Here is a 21,493-nt window from a genome sequence, read left to right as displayed (position 1 = left end):
TTAACTTTCTTAGGAGTAAGAACTGCAACCTTAGTTAGACACCCCCACATATTTAAGAATTTATAATAAGATTCTTAACCTTTTCATATGTAACGACCTGAACCTGAGGGTCCGAATAGTTTACCGGGTCCGTACTCGAACCCGAGATCATCTAAGGCATTACCGTCCTTTCCTATGCCAATGCATAAAATATATACGTCATCTCAAGACTCATAGTACATCATATCACTAACATCACAAAAAACTCACAAATGCAAGTAGAATAGCTGCGGTGTCTAAATCCATGGATACAAGTCATACGTCTATACTCCTCCGGTTTTCTTGAAAATGTTAAGATAAAGGGTGAGCTCAACGGCTCTGTAGGTAATGCCTAAAACACCGGTTTTGGACTCCTTTGAACCAACAACTAAAGAACGAGAATAGAAAAGAAGCCGGGGTCCGTACAACCTTTATAACATAACAATCAATACACGCAGTCACATATCACAATTCTTTAAAATCATGCACATGATATGAAATGTGATGCATCCCATCCCAAACTTAGTCTATATCGACCTAACACTCACTTTTCAAAAACCCGCTAACTGACTTTACCGAGGCGAGATTGATAACTATCCCTGGTTCCAATTATGGCAAAGCCTGGCAATCGTTAAAGGGCCTAGTACAAACTTTTTCACTCCCTACAATGGGCCGCGCTCCTTCTAGGTCAAGCTAGCCCCAGACTCATGAAATCCAGTTCATTTCAAAATCATTTTCTCACAATCCTTTCCAAACACATTTCTTTTAAAAAAATCATTTCAACCTCACTTTTCCCAAACCATGCCCATGCCATGAATGGAATCATGCAAAAATGAAATTAATATACATATGTTTGTATTTAATCAATTTAACCATACATACCCATCATCGTCATTATGTATATACATATAACCTCAAGAAAACATTTCAACGTAAGGCATGCTCTTTAAACACCTTTGCAACCAAGCACATATATATATACATACACAGTCAACATCATCTAGAGCATGCTTTGCCATATAAACACATAATTAACACTTAAAATGCCAAATTTATCATTTTAATCATGATTAACAAGAAATCAAGTAAACGAACTCAACTAAAGTCAAAACTTAATGGTTTAGACATCTCTACCTTAAAAGTAGCCAAAATGTATCATCGGTCGGAAAAGTCAACGTCGGTCAATGCGGTCAACGTCGGTCAACAGAAGTCAACGCCGGTCAACGACGGCGGAACGGAAAACTGGTTGGTAAGAATGTAACCGTCGATGAGGAGATTCTACTGTTCCAAAGGCTCAGCTCCGGAATCTGACTCCAAGTGGCCCAAAACACCCTTCAAAACCTTAGATCCAAAATTTTCAAAAAATCATAAAATAATCACCGCTCGACGAGAGGAACCTTTTCCTTCAGGAAACCAAGACCAGAAACCTGACCGATTGACCGAAAAATGGAGGAAAAATTTGAAGCCTCAAAAGAAAAGAAAAAATGAAATGCTACAAAAGAGGAAAGGAGAGTTGTAGGAGACTGAGAGAGATTATGGCTAAGAATTAAACCATGTGATAGATATACAATGGGTCAATGACTTGTGGGGCCTACCCAAAAAGAAATTTTTCGTTTTACCTTATATATATATATATATATATATAGACATATATATGTATACTAAACACTTCACAACCACACATATCCAAACACATAACCACATAAATCTATATACTAAAATAATATATGAAGAGTAACGGCCCCAGAAAATAATTCCTGTATAAAATAATACCGGTTACAAGTCCCGCCTAGACTTCCCGGCCTGAAAAACTGAAAAATGTCAAAATGGCCTACAATGCATTCTAAGAGTTTTGAATTCGAAGAAATACCCAAACCATCTTGAGACTCACTCGGCACACCCCACTGGGTTCGATACGCAAAACGAGGTACACAAAGAAAAATCTTCAAAAAAATAAAAAAAAAATCCCCAAAGATGAAAAATAGGGAAAATAAAAAAACATTACAATCTACCCTCCTTAAGAAGATTTCGTCCTCGAAATCTACCCTCCTTAAGGAAAAATGGGCCCACAGCCACACACCTTCCCAAGAAACACCTTACAAAACTGCAAGACTATGAGCTCATCAACCCTATTGCCTTTGACACCAGACGTTAATAGGCAATCGCACACCACTGCCACTAAAACACAATGCTCACCACCCTGCAATGGTACTTATCACTCATGAAATTGTAACGCAAAACCGGCTGGTACATTCTGTGCTGTACTTGACTCAAAACGGAGATCGATCCACTCTACACTGCCATGAAAGGCTCCAAAGCTTGAAAGAAGAATAGTCACAATACCACTGAACATGACAACACCCAATTTCAACTCTTCCTTCAAAGGACACACTAAACCCCATGCAAGGAATCCCATCCATCTCACAATCAATCTCAAACTCAAAACTACATATCCCTGTCAGACCAAATACTCACTATCTAAGGCATAACTACACCGTCACATATCGGTACAAACGACCACCAACTGCACCATTTGGCAATCATTACACTTAACAACCTCAATATGACTAAACAACAAATCTCCCAATGACTACATAATCATGAGTCACCAGAACAATAAAACAAGTAATGCGGTACCCAGGACACAAATCCTCAAAACAAGATCTTCAATAATCAACAATCGTACCGCAAACCCTTTATCAGACACTTGGTCATACCTAACACACCTCGTCACCCGAGAAAAACCACCTCAATCCACACTGTCACACTGACACAACACGCAATACCATGCTCTCACTGTCCCTGACAAATCGAAACAATCATTTACCTTTGACCCGACATCATGCTAAAGAGGGACTACTTCAGGAGAAATGGTTGGCTAGGCCATTCTTATCATCAATCCGACCTCAACAAAGACATCGTTGATGTCCTTAGGTCCAAACTTCAAACACAATCCCACACAGTCCATAAGTCAACCATGAGATCCACTCACTATCAATCCATCGCTCTACGTAACCTCAACAACTATACAGTCACATACCTACTCTAAAAACCCCAATCATGCATTAATCAAACAACTTATAACAAGCTAAAAAAAATACGACACCAAATATCACAATCATTAACCCACATAAAAGCTCTCCAATCTCTCATAACACCCATACCAGGTAAACAACTCCATAACATCATTCAATTCATTTCTTACCTCGTCAATCAAAATACGATTACTTCAAGCTTGAAATTTTAAAACCAAAATCAATCATTCCCTTTATTCCTCAATGGAATCCCACATTCATTTTCTCTACACACGTAGTTTTAAGGCGATATTGACACTTGTCCTTAAGATACTGCTCAAATCAAACGTCTACAAAAACACCCAAGTACATGACTTACATCACCTAACCATCCTCGAACTTACAGTTTACGACACATCCCCTAGACATCACTATTAGTACTAGACACCAGAAACACACAATCCCTATTCAGTAACTCGTACCTCACACACCACTAGTTAAAACCACTCTCAGAACAAGCACAACAAAAACCAAAGACTCCACCTCATTTCATGGGAGTGAGTCGACCTATTTAACTAAACCTTTACCAGTGAACTCTAACAGTATAATGAACCACACATGGGTTCCCATCCGCGAATATGCATAACTCCTAGATGGAGGTTAAAACATACTGTAAATGATGTCCTTGTCAGGACCAGAACAAATGGAAGGGTAATGAACGCCGCACTCACCAGAGACTGACAACTCATACCTGAATGCACCTTACACCCTGTGACACACTGCTAACCAATCGTCCAACCATGGACACCCAATCTCACCTGAGATGAAATGAACTCATTGCACACAAGGAGAAAAACCAACCTGATACCCGTACGGAGCTACGAACTCAAATTTAGGCGATCTCACAACTAATGGACCGTCATACACTATCAACACCGGAACCTCGCATACACTACACCGCGATACCCATGCTAGTCAAAACCAATCAGATCCATACCACCCATTCGTTAAGTACTACGATACAGCTCACAACACGACCATCATATAAGAGCACCAATGCTCATAATATACTAACACCAGGGACGATCACAGTACGTTGGACACCACATCCTGTTTTACCTAGAATCAGTCACTTCCAAATGACAACCTCTAAGCCATAAAACGACAATTTACCACCCATTCCATCTCTACCTTTCCAGATGATACTGCCTCGATCACTGTGCACACAAGACTCGTGACCTCAATCATAATAACCCACTGACTCGTCAAAAGAAAAAGGTGCCTATCTGGCAACATCGTTTTCACTGGCTCTAAAAGTTGCCTCAACTAGTGCACAATCCCTATCACCTACCTGACAACACACAACAAACAACTCACAATCTCTAATCCCTCCTTGGATCATACCTAAAACCATTATACTTATCAGTAGTAAAAATTATACCATAACGCCTTTACTATCATCATCCTCAAATGACAACTCAAACTCATGTCTCACTAACTCAACAAGCTATTGCCAAACGATCTCCCCTCAAGCATCCCTAGGATAACACCATCATAACAAGAAAGTAAGCCTCACTCTCGATACTCCCCACAACAACCACTACATACCACTAAGATAGGACCCTCACACGGTAATATTATGCTAATAGATCCCAAAGAAAAGGAATGAGCACAAAAACCAGAATGCTCAATACCTAACTTTCTCCTCAAACCATTTACAACACAATTAGTCAGCAACACTTAATTAGCTAGTCTGACCATTCTTCCTAAGACAACACCATTACTTTCCCTCTTTACCATTCCTTAGAACACCATTAGCCCCGACAAAAGCCAAATGGAGCTACCTACTAGACTTATGAGATTAACCCAGTCCTAATTATTCCAATTAAAAATCCATCTCTTTGGATTCTCAAACAACCAGCACTTTAATGACCCAATACAACTTGCCTTATTGTGCAACCCTGTACTATACAGCCAAAACTGACCACTGTACACCACCTCAAGATTCTCCCTACAACCGTGCCAACCCATAACCTCTCTCATCGACTGAGCCATGCAATCGACTCATCGAGAGTTAATTTCCCACAACACACTCCTGTAACTCTCTAAATGGGGATTACCCCTCAACAAACCAGTCTCTAAAACAGACTCTTACAAGAGTACGAAATGATCCACATCATGCAATGACTCCAGTCAATGCCTACGTCACCCTAGATGTACAGAATCCAACAAGTCCTCTTAACAGTCGTAACCGATACACTTCCTCGGACCGTACCAGAATACCCAACATATATGTACACGATCACCAGACCATGCTCAAGACTCTGTCAACCCCCATCACACCTATCACAAACTGGTTTGAAAAGAACCTCTGTATTAAACCGTGACCTAAGTCACAACCACTAACCCCTAAAGTCATACATGCTTCACGAAAACTTCACATCATACACCTGACCTTCAGAATCACAAGAACCTACGTGCTAACACAAGAAACTCATGTGTCTCACGCTGGACATTACACTATGCCATACGTAATCGTTCGAAAGTCGTGCCCCAAGCAGTATGCCCAAAAATAACGAAAAAACTGAAGTAACCAAGCACCGAATAGTTCAATCCATGAGCTAAAGACGTATGCCATTCGTTTATTAAAAACTGGCACCCAAACAACCCTGAAGCAACTGAGCTCCTCGCCTACTCAGGTCAAAACTCACACAACTAGCTATGTTGTGATAAGTACTCTAATATACTAACAACCATCCTGTGCTTGACCATATACTCTTATACATGTATACATATGTATATAATAATCGGAACATATACCTTAACACGACCGTGTCCTATCCCATCAATTTAAATAACAAGTCCATTAAATCATTATATGAAAATAAACATCCCGTTCATCATTGTCATCCATTTACAATTAACATGTTTTCAGATCATGTATACACTTTATTTACATATACTGAGATTTAAACACGTAAGCACTTAGCAAATAGGCATACCTTCAAAACCGTGACATATAAGTAAGTAGTAAGTAGCAAGTAAACATGTTTCATAAAATAGTAAGCATATAAACACAAACACGTAATCAACGCAGGTCAAACCCCTTTAGGCAAGCCAATACCCGTCCTCCAAAAGGTATTCGAATCTAACGCTTCGATACCAAATTTGTAACGACCTGAACCCGAGGGTCCGAATAGTTTACCTAGTCCTTACCCAAACCCGAGGTTATCTAAGGCATTACCGTCCTTTCCTATGCCAATGTATAAAATATATACGTCATCCTAAGACTCATAGTACATCATATCACTAACATCACAGAAAATTCACAAATGCTGGTAGAATGGCTGCGACTTCTAAGTCCATGGATACAAGTCATATGTCCATACTCCTCCGGTTTCCTGAAAATGTTTAGGTAAGGGGTGTAACGACCTGGTCATTTTCCTTCCTTTCCTTTTTCCTGAAATTTTACGAATGAAATTTTTTTGTATAATTTTCTTTTCTGAGCTCTGTTTCGTGTCACTTAGTGTCATCTCGAGTGCTCGGAATTGGTTCCTGAGGCTCTTTTCTGTGGATTGACAACTTCATTTGAGGACCGAGTCATTTTCACATTTTTTGTTTTTTGACACTATGCACTATTTCGTCATTTTCCCTATTTTATTTTATTCCCGTTTGTCAGTTTTTGGCAAAACCTCACTTTTCGTGCTCAGAGTTAGTTTTTGACTTCACATATCTTGATCTTACGTGATTTCCACGAAATACGTGTCTTCACTTTTTCAAGAAAGTACTCTAGTTGCTCACGGTGTCCATAGGGGCATGGATGCACAATTCTTTAGAATTCTTTTCTTTTCTTGGGGTGTTTTTCATAAATATCTTTTGAAGATATTTTATTTCAGGGGTATCTAAGAAAATATCTTTTGGAAGATATTTTCATTCTGGGGCAATTTCGCAGTTAACCCTTTTTGTAGGGGTCATTGTGCAATTAACGAAAGTTATTGCAAAATGTCTCGTCTGGAGCCTGGATCCTCGTACGGGATTCATTTTCACATTTCATCGAGTCGAGGACTATTAGAATTCCGTTCTGGTCGTTTTTCTCCAGTTTCAGAATTTCAGGACCTAGTTGCCGTCGAATTTGTTTGGGGCATAACTTTCTGCTCGGGACTTAGTTTTTTATGCTGTTTCTTCCGTTGTTCATATTTTCTCATTTGGAATCTTTTTCATTCATAGAGTTTTTCCATTTGAGCGCGTTTGCTCAAAATTCACTTTTCCAGACCCGGCGGGGCCTTTTCGGGGCACTTTTAGGGTTTTTCTATAAATAGGGGACTTAAAGAGAACAATCAGAATTTTCTTCTCTCTCTCCTCTCTCTTGGCCGGCAGCCATGGATGCCAAGGGGCTGCCATGCTTCTTCTTCATTTTTCGGCCACTTCCCTCGAGTGAAAACTCTTCGGCCTTAACGTTTAATACTTATCTTGACGCCGCGCATCTTATGCCCTTCTTAGAACCCATTTCTGACCAAATTTTGAATTTGGGATTAAGGTCAAGTTTGGATATTCATGGGGCTTCTTGCGGATTCTTGTTCCCGGTGTAGTCCCCAACAAAACCTCTCGGTATCGTCGAATTCAGAGCACTTTCGTTTTGGTGGGGATTCGAGATTTTCATCTCAAATTGAGGTAGGAGATGTTCTAGGTTTAAATTCTTGTTATATAGCATGTTTGTGATGTTTATACAACTTGTTGGCATGATTAAATATAAAATCTAGAGATTTTATTATTTATTTTTCTTGTATGGGATCCGATTTTCCTAGTTGCTCATGACTTGGTTTAAATATGTAACATGATATTATATTACTCCTTGATATGCTCATTATCGTGTATAAAAATGGGAACATTTGAATAAGTATTAAAGATTTTATTTAATATTTATCTTTAGTGAAAGATTAATTCACATGGCCTTACCTAGCTTGAAATCAATATGTGTTAGCATATTTTATTAGGCCCTAGCATGCTCATCAACATAGATTAAATTGGGAGTAATCGGAGTTGTTTAAAATCTAGAGAATATTTAATTAATTGATTAATTAATTTGCCCCGAGTGTCTATTCACTCCATTTGATTTTCGACTTGATATTCATAATGTACATTTCATCTAGTTTCATATCTATTAAATCTAGAATATTTTATTAGGTTTTGAAATCTATCATTTATTATTATTTTTCTAGTATTAAAGTTTAATACTCATGGTCGTATCTTGCATGTAATTCACTTGTATTGTGTTTTTAAAATAAGCCTTGACATGTTGTATAACATACATTAAATTGAGGTCACTTGGATGACTTTTAAAATCTAGAGATTTTAATTAAATGAATTAATTAAAATCCATTCAATGGTTCTATGAGCTAGATTAAGTTTCTAACCTTGTATTCATGATTTCCTTGACAAGTTCTTTCACATGTATCAAATCAAGAATAATCGGATAAGTTTTGAAACTTATATTTAATTAATTCCTTTATTGGAACTTAATTCACATGGTTGCATCTTCTATGGAATGAACTTGTAACTTGACATTGAACTTGGCCTTGACATGATCCTTGACATGCTTTGTTGTAGAACACTTGAACTTACCTTGAAATCTTGATAACTTGATCCCTTGAGTAGATTAAGTTCTCTTTTTATGCTCCCATCGATATAATCATGACCCCTTGTATCTAGGTTTCATTAACGTATTTAATGAACATGTACTTGTCTTGAAATGGTTTAATTACACATGTGTTGCTTAGAAGGTAATTGAATCATGTATCTTATACTTGTGGTATATTTTCTTCAATGAATTCCAAGCATTATATATCATGGTTGTTGTCTATATAGTTGCACGCTATGATTTCTTGACATTTCAGATGCCATTATAGTTGAGTACTTAGGGCATGACTTGTATGTTCCAAAATCTTGGTTGTGCATGAAACGTGGTTAATGCATTTCTTGTATTTGATACAATCTTGACTTGCACAACTTGTTGATTTTGGGACTTGGGATATCAATCAAGAATTGACATGGCTAGGACTTGGTTCTAGTACGGGCGAATGTCCTCCTACAACTATAGTGCGCACTAGGGGAAAGGTACCCATGGGTTAGTAGCCCTAAAATGATCTCAAGAGTACGGTTTTAATCCGGGCGATATCCAAGTTTCCACATTGGTTGATTTCACACCTTGTCTTTGTCATGATATGTGAAATGCACCAATCTTGTTTCATTGCATAGATATTATGCTTCATTTGTGATTTCAAGTATACTTCTTGTTATGTTAATTGGTGTAGTCCAATCATGTAAATTGCATTGATAATGTAATTCTTGTTAACTTATATTCAAGTATACTTATTGTCGTGTTATATGGAATATTCCATCCTTGTTTACGTGCATAGATAGTATACCTTATCCTTGATTCCATATGTTACTCCTTGACGTGTTTTATAAAATGCACAAACCTTGTTAATCGCATAGATATTATGCCATGTTCTTGAAATCTTATATGACTCCTATCGTGTAAATTAGAATGCTCTAACCTTATCATTAGCATAGATATTATGCATTACCCTTGATTTCATGTATATTCGTTGTCTTGTTAAATGGGGTGTTCCAATCTTGCTTAATTGTATTGATAATGCAATCTATGTTGATCTATATTCATGCATCCTTCTTACCGTGTTCTTGGATTATCCCAACTTTGACTTGTTTCATGTATGTACATATATCATGATTCTTGTTGCATTGTATAACATGTTTCTATGTTGTTGAAATGCATGAATGATGTGATTTATGCTAGAAACACTCTAAGGTAGCTTAGGATGCTCCCTGAGTCTCACTATGACATAGATGCTAGGAGGCATGAACCCCTTTAACATGTTTCACCATAAGGTGATAAAACCGTAAAATGCTAGGTCGATGCATGCTCATCTCCTACGAGTAGCTTTACGTTGCTCACCCCTACAATACTGGGGCATGTTTCAGGTACGAAGACTTGGTTCGTGATGTTTAGCATTCCTTGGATGGTTTGGAGACTTGAAGTCCTTTTTAATGCATTCTTGATCACATGCAAGTGTTAGCATGCTTAAGTCCAGTTTTTGAATTGTATTGTGTAAGTAGGCCAAAATGTCATTTTTTTTGCCTTTGACTTGTAATATGTGCTTAAGCACACTTTTTGGCACTCATTCTATGTATATGATATATGGCCGAGGGCCAAACTTCATTTGAAATCCTTGCGTATTGAAAAATGTATAAATTTGTCTCTAATGTGAATGCTATGAAAACCATGTGAATTACCATGTCATTTTTGCACTGGAGTGTACATCGAGTGTGTAATTCATCCTTTGGTATCCATTTACCATGTATGAGGTGTGGCTAAGGGCCAAACACCAATTTGTCTTCACTTTTGCATTTTAGTCTTATACATTGCATTTTGGGCCAAAATAGTAGAATTTGAGCCTTTAAGGGTTCATTTTCAAATCGGGTGGCGTGACGTGTGTTATGACACATCCACTAGGACCTATTTCATATGCATGAAGTGTGGCCAAGGGCCAAACGATCATTTGAAACCATTTCCTAATTTTGGTTTTCAATTTTCTCATACCAAGTTCATTTTCGCCTTTTTGGCCGTTGGGGGGTCGGATTTTGACTCGGCCATTTCCAGGAGCCGCGGACCATTCCCGCGCGCTCAAAATATTTACTTACATTTGCGTGCATGATCGTTTTCATGAAAAACCCTTTCGTTTGCGTTTTGAGCCTCCTACGGATTCATTTCACCCATTTGTTGAAAATTCTAGCTTAAGGGCATTTTGGGTATTTTCTTTGGGAAATAAATTTCGTTCTTGACTCCGTCACATAGAAAATGTGATTTTAGGGGGATTTTCTTCTTCGTGTTTCTCCGAAAAATGTCATCTTGGCCTCAAAAACCAAAAACACTGTTCCTGCTGTCTTGGGTTGCTTCTGCCCATTTGGGCTGGCGCCCGTGGGTCTTGGGTGGGCCCCTGCCATGCACAGGGCTGCTCCGCACCATTTCCCATAGTTCTGCCCATTTGGGCGGGCGCCCGCGGGTCCTTGGCGGGAGCCAGCGGATACTGTTCCTGCACTGGACACTCTTCTTCAACGGGCCATATCTCACTCGTTTTAAGTCGGAATTGGTCCGTTCTTGAGTCTAAACTGATTGCGTCGAAATGAGCTTTCCAATGGTACCAGTTAGAGATTCAGATTCCATTTGTAACTCAAGTTATTAATGTTTTAGCCAAGTAGTGTCAGTATTTGGTTCGAACCGGGATAGGGTTTCCCTTCCTTCGACTTCGGGACTTGATATCTTTGCTATCTGGACTCTGAATTAGGTGATTCTTGAGTCTAAATTCATTAATTTTTCATTGTCTTTCCAATGGTATGCTTGGTAGCATCCATTTCTCTGTGAAATGACCATTTTTCCCCTGGGGGTTAATTGTTATCCTTCCGATCTCTTGCTTCCACACTTATTCCTTTGGGTTCTGTGACCTCATGGAAGGTCATCTTAGGGTCTTAGAGGTGTGTTTTGCCTTGGGAGACCATTGTCTTATTTCTAGCTTCCGCATCTTGGATCCAGTTCGGGTCATCACGGGACACACTGGATTGAAAAATCCAGGGTTGTCACAAGGGGTGAGCTCAACGGCTCAGTAGGTAATGCTTAAAACACCGATTTTGGATTCCCTTGAGCCAACAACCAAAGAACGAGAATAGAAAAGAAGCCAGGGTCATGCAATTGGAGTCCGTACAACCTTTATAACATAACAATGAATACACGCATTCACATATCACAATTCTTTAAAATCATGCACATGATATGAAATATGATGCATCCTATCCCAAACTTGGTCTATACCGACCCAACACTCACTCGTCAAAAACCTGCTAACTGACTTTACCGAGGCGAGATTGATAACTATCCTCGGTTCCAATTCTGGTAAAGCCTGGCAACCGTTAAAGGGCCTAGTACCAACTTTTTCATGCCCTATAATGGGCCGCACTCCCTCTAGGTCAAGCTAGCCTTAGACTCGTGAAATCCGGTTCATTTCAAAATCATTTCCTCACAATCCTTTCCAAACACATTTTTTTAAAAAAATTATTTCAACCTCACTTTTCCCAAACCATGCCCATGCAATCAATAGAATTAACATACACATGCTTGCATTTCATCAATTTAACCATGCATACTCATTATCGACATCATGTATATATATTTAACCTTAAAAAATATTTCAACGTAAGGCATGCTCTTTAAACACCTTTGCAACCAAGCACATATATATATAAATACACAATCAACATCATCTAGAGCATGCTTTCCCACATAAACACATAATTAACATTTAAAATTCTAATTTTATCATTTTAATCATGACTAACAAGAAATCAAGTAAACAAACTCAAATAAAGTCAAAACTTCATGGTTTGGACATCTCTACCTCAAAAGTAGCCAAAATGCATCCCCGACCGAAAAAGTCAATGCCGATCAATGCGGTCAATACCGGTCAACAGAAGTCAACGCTGGTCAACGGCTGCGGAACGAAAAACTGTTTAGTAGGAACGTAGTCGTCGACGAGGAGATTCTAATGTTCCAAAGGCTCGACTCTAGAATCCGACTCCAAGTGACCCAAAACCCCCTTCGAAGCCTTAGATTCTATTTTTTTTTAGATTCGTAAAATAAGCACTGTCCTATGAAAAATAAACCCTTTGACTATGTGATAGAGAACAACAAGAGGAACATTTTTCGTCAAGGAACTTAGACCAAAAATCCGACCGATTGACCGAAAAATGGAGGAGAAATTTAAATCCTCAAAAGAAAAGAAAAAATGAAATAATACAAAAATGGAAAGGAGAGTTGCGGGAGACTGAGAGAGATTATGGTTGACAATGAAGCCATGTGATAGATATATAATGAGTCAATGACTTGTGGGGCCAACCCAAAAAGAAATTTCTCCTTTTATCGTTATATATATATATATAAACATATATATGTATACTAAACACTTCACAACCAGACATTTCCAAACACATAACCACATAAATCTATATGATAAAATAATATATGAATAGTAACGGCCCTGAAAAATAATTCTCGTGCAAAACAATACCGGTTACGGGTCCCGCGTGGGGCTAATTGGCCTGAAAATTTGAAAAATGTCAAAATGGCCTACAACGCATTTCTAAGAGTTTTGAACTAGAAGAAATACCCAAACCAACTCTCAAGACTCATCCGGCACACCCCACTATGTCTGGCACGCAAAACGAGGTACACAAAGAAAAAACCCGAAAAAATAAAAAATCCCCAAAGATGAAAAATAGGGAAAATCAAAAATATTACACCATAATTCATATAATGTGACATCAGTTTTCTTTTGAGGTATTTTATTGAGAATATAATTTGCAGAAAGCAAAGCTTTCCCCTTCCACATAAATTATGGGTTAAATAAGAGCTTATCAACATAGTATTCATTATTTATTTTAAGGTACGATTTTTGCGTTCAGCAACACCGTTCCGTTGAGGTGAATAAAGAGCAGTAGTTTAGTGAATAATACCATATTCTGAACAAATGTCAGTAAATGGTGCTTTGTATTCACTACCTCTATCATTTCTTAATACATTGATTTTTTTGCCAAGTTGACTCTCAACCTCATTTTTGTAATGTTTAAACAATTTCTAAGGATTTATTTGCGGTTGATTGTATAACCTTAAGGATTGTGGACTAGGTTGTACCAAGCTTCGTGTGTTCTAATGTTAGAATTAATCTTCTTATGATCTTTATATTATCTTATACGTTGATTGTGGAAGATTGATCTTAACCTCTTCACCTTTTGTAATTGTGAGAAGGATGGTTATACAATGGTGCTTAATTGATGTAATTGTATTCAACTTGATAATTCAAGCTTAGCTTTGATGAATTGTGCTACATCTTTATGGTAGAAGTAGGTAGGTAGACAATGTATGCTTAACTTTGATGAATTTTGCTTGATGATGCCAATTATGTTATTCTCTTGATCTCTATTGTATACTTGTAACCACAATCCATACTGTTGCCCAAATAATAACTCTGGGGGGGTGAAGCAAACTATGGTCGATTTTTAGTTTCAATTAATATGCAAGATATAATCAGATTTTCTCAATAGTTATGCTATGACAAAAACAGAATTTTATGCTATTTAGAGTTTCATGCTTTCATGTAATCATCAAAAAAGAATTTAAACAATCAATAACATAAGTTTAAGAGACAGGGGGAAAGAGATTTTAAATAAGTACCCAGCGATTTTTGCGAGGTTTGGAAACTCTTACTGCTCGACCCCTCTTGAGACTTCCCAATCCACTATAGCTTCTCTTTACGAGTAGAGAACAAACCTTTACATAAAGCAACTCCTTACTTCACTTTGCTAAGAGAACAACCTTCCCTTAGTCTTCCTTGGGCCACACCAGCCCTTACAATGTTTGAAGATGAGAATTTATGTACAAGATTATCTCTCATAGACTTGTAATACAACTTTCAGATCACTCTAGAGTATATATGAATATAATGAAGCTCTATATTATAATGACCCGGTCATTTTCCTTTCTTTCATTTTTCTCAAATTTTATGAAAAAAAAAATTTCCGTTGAATTTTCTTTTCCGAGTTTGGTTTCTCATCACTTAGTGTTGTCTCAAGTGCTCAGGAATGGTTTATGAGACTCTTTCCTTTGGATTGACACTTTCTTTTAAGGATCGAGTCATTTCTACATTTTCACTTTTTGGACACTATTCACTTTTCGTCTTTTTCATCATTTGACACTTTTTGGCACAACCTCACTTTTTGTTCTCGGAGTTGATTTCCGACTTCACGTACCTTCATTCTAAATGGTTTCCACGAAATACTATCTTTATTTTTGTAGAAAAGTACTCTGATTGCTCCATGTGTCCATAGGGACATGGACGTGTATATATATATATATATATATATATATATATATATATATATATTCAGTTTTTTGCTATGACTGGCAGAAGGAGCTATTGGACCCGGCGATTAAGGGGACCAACAATGTACTCAATGCGGCAAAAGAGCTGGGGTCCGGCGAGTGGTGGTGACCTCATCCGTATCCGCGATCACTCCGAGCTGCTACTGGCCAGCCGATGTAGTCAAGGTTGAAAATTGTTGGACAGATATTGATTACTGCAAGACAAAAGGAGTGAGTCTCTTGCGTTTTCTTAGACGTTCACCTTTTTTTTTTATCTTCTCCCAAATTTGTTTTGAGTATTTGCTTATTTGGTATTAATGACTTCGATCTCCTCCAGAGGGAGGATTATTCATAACCCATAACCAACTGTATTATGATAAGTAATTAAATAATCATATTTCACCACAAGTTATTGTACTTAACACTAACATTATTATTTGGTTTGCCATCAAAATCATTCACAGTGCTCCTCATGGCAATCACACAAATTCAGAGAAGCAATAATTTCCAATAGTTACTGATAAAATTTTGTAATAGATTACCATAACATCTATAATTTTCCTTTTAAGCTATGTATCCTGTATGGAGAAATTATTGCATGGTCCGGGACTACATGGTCCCGGCGAATCACAACTCGGCACTTAAGCAAAAATCTGATTAAAAATTGACACATTTGCCTGCGTATCGAGTTGTGATTAGCAAGGACCATGTAGTCTCGAACCATGTAAAGATTTCTCATCATGTATGCTCAAAATACCTTTTGGGAAATAGCTTTGTTGATTTGAGTTGATGCTAAACTTATACCCTTTGTACTGAGAAATTAAAAACAACATATCTTGCTCTTTCTGCAGCTGTTTGGTTTATTTTCAAAGTTCACCAGAAAACAAAGACTCGAGTTTTTCCATCATGAATTGTCATGTTACGGAAGCATAAATAACTTATCAAAAAAATGTTATAGAAGTATGAATGGCTTTGAGGGAAATAATGTCACGTAACAAAATAGTTGTCCGTGGGGTTTACTCTATGTTTTCACAACTAAACACACATTATTCAGTTTTATTTTTATTTTTTAGTGACGTTTCTTATGTACAGAAAATAAATGCATATAATTTTGCATGCATGTACTTGCTCTAAGGAATTCTCTGAGTCTAATGTTTTTACATTTGTTTCCGATGTGTTATCTGTTGCTCCATGTTGTGCTTGAAGACGATTGAAGTACTTTAGGTGTGTTTTTGATGTTTGCTTTCTTCAAAAGCACATTTATGTCTGTAGATAAAATTGGATTCAGTAAATTTCTCAGTTATTGTTTGTGCTTATAGGTTAATATGATATACTGGTATCCAATTATGTTCTTAAATTGCATTTTATAATGTTTATTTATTTATTTTTGCTTTCTGTGGGCTAGCTGTGGTATTCACTTTCTAAAACACTAGCTGAGAAAGCGGCTTGGGAATTTGCCAAGGAAAAAGGTTTAGATGTGGTTGTGGCGAATCCTGGAACTGTTATGGGACCTATCCTGCCTCCAGCACGTAATGCAAGCATGTTAATGATTCTTCGCCTTCTTCAGGGTATTGCACAAATTTGAATAAGCTATTGTAGTTTATATTGAAGCATGCTGCACTTTAAAATGTTAGCATCTAAGACGTGCGTAAATATATCTTTGTAGTATTCTTTTGCTTGAGTCCATTGCAACAGAACTCGTGCATTACAACAGATTATTATCTGTTCAATTGATATTTGTGAATTTTCAGCTTTAGACCAATATATGTTTCTTCATGTTGAACTGGGGATCTTAAAGGAGTATTTGGCATTTAAAGTAATAGGGCTGTTGCAAAGTGCACCCCTCGCCACTCCCCAAGGAAATTGTTTTTATATTTTATTTTTCCTCACAAGGGAAATAAAGTGAAAATCTTGTTTGTTTCAAGCTAATTTATTAATTCTGTCATTGTTCACTTTGTAATTGAACTTCAAGCAGACATTAAACTTACCCTGTATACTATTCTGGATGCATTTGAGACTTTGAGTAGTATTTCCATTCCATTGAACTATTTCATTAAACTCTTTCCGGGCTATGCTTAAGGTTTTACACACTATTAGTCCTAAGCCTGGAAATTTGAAAAGAGTTACTTAAGTTGACAACTGGCATGATAGCATGTGTGCATGTCACTTCCATAAATTCTCGTGTTCCTCATTTTTTGTAATTAGTGGCATAAGATTGCATTTTGAGGATTTATTTTCCTTTCTCCTGGCTCAAACTTATTAATGAACTGTGTAGTTTCCTTAGAATAGATTTGCCTCTCTGTCTTGCCAGTTTCCTCTCAACTCTTGATCATCTAGTGTAGTAAGTATTAAACATTGTAGTCCTGAAGCTTGTCCAGTGCTTCACATTCATTTTTAGATGCTGACAGTTTTCAATCTCTACCGAAAACATTACTCAGTCATTTTGGAATTCCAAACTTATAATTTTTAGAATTAACCCAAGAATTCAAATTGCATTTTGGCCAGGCTGCACAGAAATATATGAGGATGTTTTTATGGGGTCTGTCCATGTTAAAGATGTGGCCCTAGCACACATATTAGTGTATGAAAACACGTCAGCAACTGGAAGGCACTTGTGTGTGGAAGCTATATCTCATTATGGCGACTTTGCTGCAAAAGTTGCAGAACTTTGCCCTGAATATAAAGTGCCCAGGTAATGTGTTTAAACTCTCCATGCTTGCTTTTTAAAAAAAATTTATTGTGTTTTTGATTTATTATTTATTCATTTTTATAGTTAGAACTATTTACGTGTCTTGCGGCTGTGAAACTGATGATAATTGTATGCTGGCATCTAAAACTCATAACTCTGCCATATGGTTTAATAGAAGGATAATCTTTATAAGGGTGCATAATGATTAATTGTTAGCAGTTTTTATGGCATTTTGAAAAAGTAAAAGGAAGTAATGTTCACAGTCCATAATTTTTTTTCCTCCCTTCACTATCTTATACGGTAATAGTAAGGTACAATGGGGAGTGGAGTACAGGATGATTTATTTGGGGTGTGAGTATTGTGTCCAAAAAAAAAAAAAATGAAAAGAGATGCTTGTTATGGATTAGGAATATGTATTTTCTGTTATGTCTAAAGAGCATTGCCCCATATTATTAGGATGTAAGAAAAATAATCAAGTCAATAAATGGGTCACATATTGTAATATCATGCCAAAAAAATCATATAGTCCAAAAGATCACATACCTCCAGCCATGAAATTAGTTCTGCAAAACAAAATGAGAAAACCTTGATACATTCACGTGTATGCAAGTCCTTATGCGTATACTGATGGAGACAACATAGAAATTTCTTTTCTTCACTTGCTACGCATGGAAGTACAATCCATCACGCATCCCCCATTTATTCGGCTTTTCTCTTCCTATGCTTCGGCATTCAATGGTTCGCAGAACTCGTATGGTTCGTTGGCTGTGCGATCGTCGACGACACAGAGGAATGTAGGTCACAGACTCGTGATTAACGCAAAGAAGGAAGTGAATTGAAGATGCAAGAAATTTCTTTCCCTATCCTTTTTACAGAATTTCATTACATTTCAAGAATCATCCCCCCTTTCCCTCTCTTTTCCGTCTATTTTTAGACGGTTACAAGTGTTCTAGGAGCTTCCTAACTGACTTCTCCTGCTGAGTTCTCATTGTCGGGCCTTTTTCTTCTTGGGCTTGGCTTTATTTTACAGATCCTCATTTTTAGGCCTGCTTTAAATGAATTCGGTATGGACCGAGGTCAACTACCCGGTCCATTACTCTTCACGCGGGTCACACCCGGCCCATGCCGTCTTTGGCATCCTCAACTGCCCCCATAATGACTCCCTAATTAATTAGGGAGTGATTATTATTGATCACTAATCATGGCATGGCGGCTGAAGGTAATTGCGTGGGGAACGAGTGGTCGGCTCAAAGATCAATGTTTTTAATTTCGAAAACCCTTCATTTTCCTGACGTCTCGGCTCTTGGGTCCACTTTCTCTTTATAAACCCCAAAGATGTATTATCACCACTCTTTACCATCTCAATCTCATCTCGTTGTCAATCAAATCACTGTTCATCTTTTTAAAGCAAGTCAAACTTCCTCCGGCGATTTCCTGCAAGAGTTTCTTTACTTTTAGTGATCTTGTAGCGTCTGTTGCAGTCTTCAATTTCTCGAGGTTAGTCTTTCTTCCCTTCTTCTTTTTCTTTCAAATCTTTTCTCACTTCTTTGGGGATCCCACTTGCTTCCACCAAGCCCATCGATTTAGATGTTCTTCGTATGAAACTTCAACTTCCCAGTGATATTCACATTAGAGAGTGCCCTAAGAACGTGAATGTTAGGACTGGCGCTGGCCTTCTTCTTGGCGAGGTCTTATTCTCCCTTCATCATCTTAACATCATTAGATTCCCTCTGTACCACTTCTTTAATTATGTTTTTAATAGGTTGGGGCTTTTCCCTCTTCAAGTGAATCCCAACTTTTTCAAAGTTCTGTCCGTTCTGCTGCTTCTGAACCGTGATAGGGGTTTAGATCTTCTCTTATGCTATAAGGTTAGCAAAATCAGGCTAGATGACATGTATTTCCATTTTTACCCTATTGAAAAGAGATCCATATGTACGGACAAACTTAAATCTGAGAAAGGTTGGAAAAACAACATAGTTGGGGTCAGAGGTTGTGATACCCCTCAATTCTAGAGCCATGGGTGATCAAGTCCGGGCACAGATCCGAGAGATACGAAGCAATTAATATTTTAAAACGAACACAGATGACAAAGAATTAAAAGAAATAATAATAAGCTGAAAAGAATTCTAAATATAAAAATCCTCCAAAATAAAAGTCTAATATAATTTAAACCTTCCAATCTGTACAACTCGGGAATCCATCTAGTGAACCCCTAATAATCCCAGATGATAAATAAATTTACAAAATCCAAAACTAAAATAAGAAAGAAAATCCTACGTAGTCGGAAGAGTGAGTGACTGTATCTGCTTCAACACGATCAAGCTTTAAGCCCTGACGAACACCTGAAAAATAAGGGTGGGTCAGGCCCACATGTAAGTTCCATACTACTACAATCCATACATAAACCCGATACGCAGATACATCCTAAATAACTCAACAATAGCTAAAGTAATCCATATAGATATAAGTACACACTATAAGACGCTCACCAGCCCATATAATCCGTCTCAACCCGAGTTGACCAACCAGAGAAACATCATCAGGCCTAGTTATCAATCATAGGCGATATACGCACCCTAACCATGATCCTGAGACTAAAGCTCATATCACGGTACCATAATGATATATATAAATCTGTCCTAATACAGAAAAGTAAAGCAAACATCCGTTATGTCGTTCAACTGTTTTAGTTGACAGGACATGCATCCATGTAGGATTTAACTGATTTAGTTAATCCATTCCGTATGTATGCACAGGTAGGATTTAGCATTTTGATCTAATCCGTCCTTGATATGCCACCGTCCCATACCGTTACATATAATGCATATGATCCAAAAATGATGCATATTCATTTGAACATCAAATCCATCCATAAACAACATAATAGAAATCAGATATATGCAAGATTTCCTTATGCATCCAGTATATGATTATAATCATAAAACTCCTTTTAAATTGCTAATATAATGATGAATAATTTAAAACATCCACATCCATATAATTGACCGAACAGAAATTATAACAGTTCATCAATTAACATCCATAGTACGATATAATGATAAACAAAATTATAACTGAGCACAGTATACTAGAATTTCTAACCAATACTTCCATAATGGTTCATTTAAACTACTAGAACAAAGACTAGTAATACTATCCTCCCCAATCCTTGACGGCATGGAAACTAATATTTAAATCTCATGACGTCCCTTTAATCCTTAATATAAATCCAGAGCATAATATATTGATACACAGAAGTATAAACTGAACACATTATATTTAAATGCCAAAACCACCTCCATACTAGTCCAATTAGTTTACTAAAGAGAGACTAGCAATTACAACTTCCATTACTCCTGATAGCATACAATTTAGTATCTAAATTTCATGATGTCTATAACTACAGTCGAAACCAACATTCCTGGAACTTAATAATGTTATATAAATCATTGATATAAAATCCCAAAATTACATTTCATTTCAGTCCATTTAATTTGCTAAAACAACTAGCAATTAAATCTTCCTCCTTCTTTGACAATATGCATATTATTTTTCTATGTTTCATGATGTCCATTCCCATAGCCTACACCAATAATCCTAGGTCTTTAATGTGTTATAAACATCATTTAAGAACCCCCCATCAAAGTTTATAATTGCCTTTTAGCCCCTGGAGTAGCAAAAATCCACTTACTGGGCAATTCCAAAAGGTAGAGCTGGCTCCACCCACCTTGGAGCTGCCTTAACACCTTGTGGAGCCGGTTCCACTTCAATGGAGCCGCCTCC

At 37.3% G+C, this 21,493-nt stretch overlaps 1 pseudogene; it reads left to right on the top strand.

Moving 5' to 3' along the window:
* Positions 1-17,717, top strand: part of LOC132304910 (cinnamoyl-CoA reductase 1-like) — a 34,574-nt pseudogene extending 16,857 nt beyond the window's left edge.
* The last annotated feature ends 3,776 nt before the right edge of the window (positions 17,718-21,493 follow it).

Source organism: Cornus florida, unplaced genomic scaffold (assembly GCF_030987335.1).
Source record: "Cornus florida cultivar Cherokee Brave unplaced genomic scaffold, ASM3098733v1 CherokeeBrave_3.0.0_Hap2_Chr04, whole genome shotgun sequence".
In the NCBI taxonomy this organism is placed as follows: Eukaryota; Viridiplantae; Streptophyta; class Magnoliopsida; order Cornales; family Cornaceae; genus Cornus; species Cornus florida.
This window is presented reverse-complemented; position numbering and strand designations above follow the sequence as displayed.